This window comes from Miscanthus floridulus, chromosome 5, assembly GCF_019320115.1.
Source record: "Miscanthus floridulus cultivar M001 chromosome 5, ASM1932011v1, whole genome shotgun sequence".
NCBI lineage: Eukaryota > Viridiplantae > Streptophyta > Magnoliopsida > Poales > Poaceae > Miscanthus > Miscanthus floridulus.
The window spans coordinates 23,342,456-23,345,326 of NC_089584.1; the positions used below are offsets into that span (position 1 = coordinate 23,342,456).

Here is a 2,871-nt window from a genome sequence, read left to right on the forward strand (position 1 = left end):
AATACTTTTGGACTGATTGGATTCTTCTATTTTTGCAGGTACTTTTGGAGTTTTGGTCTTTTGCTGGTGGCTAGTGCTATGTTAGACTGCTGGTCTGCTGTGCTGTGCTGTGAAGCTGTGTGTGTGATCGTGAGTCTGTGTGTTTGTGACAGTAAGAAGAGTGAGTGACTGAGTGTGGACTCTGATTCTGTCATTCTGTTTCTGTGAACTTTGCCACAGTCATTCTGTGAACTTTGCCACAGCTATTGGCTTTTGTAATAACACATTAAGACTAAGACTTTGAGCTGGCTGCACTCTTTTTTTCTTTTAGGGTTTCTCACAAGGGTGAGTTTTACCTAGAAATATTTTTAATGAGGCGGCATTGCACAAAACAGCTCCTTTTGATCATCATTTTCATATAATCTAGTCTCCTTTTGTCTTTGTACTATGATCTGTGATGTGAACTGTCAGTCTGTCACTGTGAATGAAAATGGTAACTTGATCAATTGATCGGTTAACAGTTGTGTGAATGTGAATGTGAATGTTGATCAGATCAGTTCATAACTGTGTATGAATGTGAATGTTGATAATTGTGTGTGAATGTGAATGAAAATGTGATCTTTTGTTTGTTGAAATTTGAAAATGAAATGTTTCAGCACTTGGTGGTTTTTTGGAGGTGTTTTTTTTACCTGTCGGGCTATAGGCCGGCCCGGCACGGTGAAAATGGCCGTGCCCAACGGGGCGGCACGGCATGGCCAAACGGCCCACGGGCCATGCCTTGAGCCGAAGGCAAGGCATGACACCGGGCCGGGCCGGGCCGGCACGGCCCCATGGCCATGTATACCCACCCACCCACCCACCCAAACCCCCCCCCCCCCCCCCCCCCCCCCCCCCCCCCCCCCCCCCCCCCGTCAATGTTGAACAATGTAGGCCTCATAAGCATATGCTGCACCAAACTCCCGCGCAATCCCGACCCAGCAAAGACTCGAACGATCCCGATGGAAGGCAGCGAGGGTTTTAACCAAGAAGACGGGAAGCCGCCGACGAGGAGAACGAAGACTCGGCGAGCTACACCCACAGCCACGGGAAAGCCGCGCGAATCGCAGCGAAGCAAAGGAGATGCTTCTCGAGGAGCTGCTCCGGTGCCAGATCCAGGAGTGGTACCCGGCCTTCCGCCGCCACTCCATCCCCACCGTCATCATCCCGCTCCCCGCCGCCTTCCTCCGCTACCTTGTCGGCCAGCCGGCCTACCCGGACCCTGAAGCCGATGCCGACGCTGATAAGGAGCCGTTCCCGTTCCTCCTCCCCGCGATAACCTCCGGCCGCCAGGCCTTCGCACCCGTCCACGCGCACATCCCCGATCCCGACTCCCTCCTCAACTCCGACATCTTCTTCGGCTCCAGCGACGAAGACGTCTTCGACCCCGACGCCGACCACCCGCTCCGTCCGGAGTTCCCGGAGCTGGAGGCGGCCATCGACGCCGCCATCGCCGAGCTAGGTGGCGCCGCGCTCCCCAAAAGCTCAACTGGAGCGCGCCCAAGGATGCCACCTTCATGTCTGCAGATGGCACGACTCGGTGCACTTGCTTCGCCAAGGTTGCCATGCTGCTCCGCTCCTCCGACTGTGTGGCCCACGACCTTGCCTCAGCGCGACAATCATGCGAGGATTTCGTGCGCCCTGAGGGTGCTCGACGGAACGCCCAAAATGTTAGTGCCGGTGCCGAGGAAGGTGCTCGACCACATGCCGATGAGACTGGTAGCAGCGAAGGCAGCCACGAGGGCACCAATGAAGCTCCAAGTAATTCAAGCAAGATAGGCGAGGAGGGAGGCGACACAGATGATGAGGACTGTGATGTTGAAGCTGCAACAGAACAAGAAAGTAATGAGACTACTTGGGTGGATGATGGGTTCCAATACTACCTTGCCCTCCGCAAGTGGTACCCAGGCCTACGCCTTGAGTCAGAGTTCCAATGCTGCGTTCGGCAGTGGAAGCTGGTTGCTGTGTCCCAGAGAGACCCATCAGCTTACTACCCATCACTGCCTGGATGGAGTTCTGAGGTGCAACCAAAAATTGAGGCTTTCTTTGATGAAGTGATTGAGCCACAGTTTGCTTCAATCAATTATACATTTGATGTGTATGTGAGGACGGATGGGCGGGTCAAGCTGATAGATTTCAATCCCTGGGGTGGTTATACCTTGCCACTGCTGTTTACTTGGGAGGAGCTTGAGGAGGAGGGGAGAGGGCCTGAGCTGGAATTTCGGGTGGTCATGGAGCAGGGTGCAGTGAGGCCAGGATTGATGACAGCTGTGCCGTATGACATGCTGGATTGGGGCGAGGGGAGTGGCTGGGATGTTTTTCTGAAGAAGGCTGATGAGGAGCTTGACAGACAGATGAACTCACTAGATGGTGATTCATGATTGCGTTTTAGAAAAAAAAAATTGAAGTATGCTGTAGGCACACAATTTGAAGTGATGACTGCTGTTATTTTTACCTGCCACATACTAGCAGTCACCTGCTTTCTTAAAATTGTTATGCAGTCTCTTGCCACTATTTTTTTTTTGTTACTCTTATGGTGCTACTAGGTTGTTAATGCAGATCACCTCTTAGTCTGAATTGCGTCATGTATCAGTCCCAACCTCCCAGATAATTCATATGTGGTTTAGTGGGGCTGATGTTAAGTAAATCTGGAGAAATGTATTTCCAGTGAAAACTTGTAACCCTTTTGCCCAGCTGCAATGAATATCCCTTATCTTTCATGGTTGTTTATCATTGCTCTCTATATCTAAGCTTAGTTTCTTCTTGCTAACTTATACTGTGAACCTCATATTAATATGTAATGTAATTGGGTCTGGTTTGTTTATCTGTACTTGTGAAGGAGATTTAACTTAAGAA

At 51.0% G+C, this 2,871-nt stretch overlaps 1 pseudogene; it reads left to right on the forward strand.

Annotated features, from left to right (window-relative positions):
• The first annotated feature begins 994 nt into the window (after positions 1 to 994).
• LOC136451774 (uncharacterized) lies at positions 995 to 2,662 on the forward strand (annotated as a pseudogene).
• Positions 2,663 to 2,871: the final 209 nt, after the last annotated feature.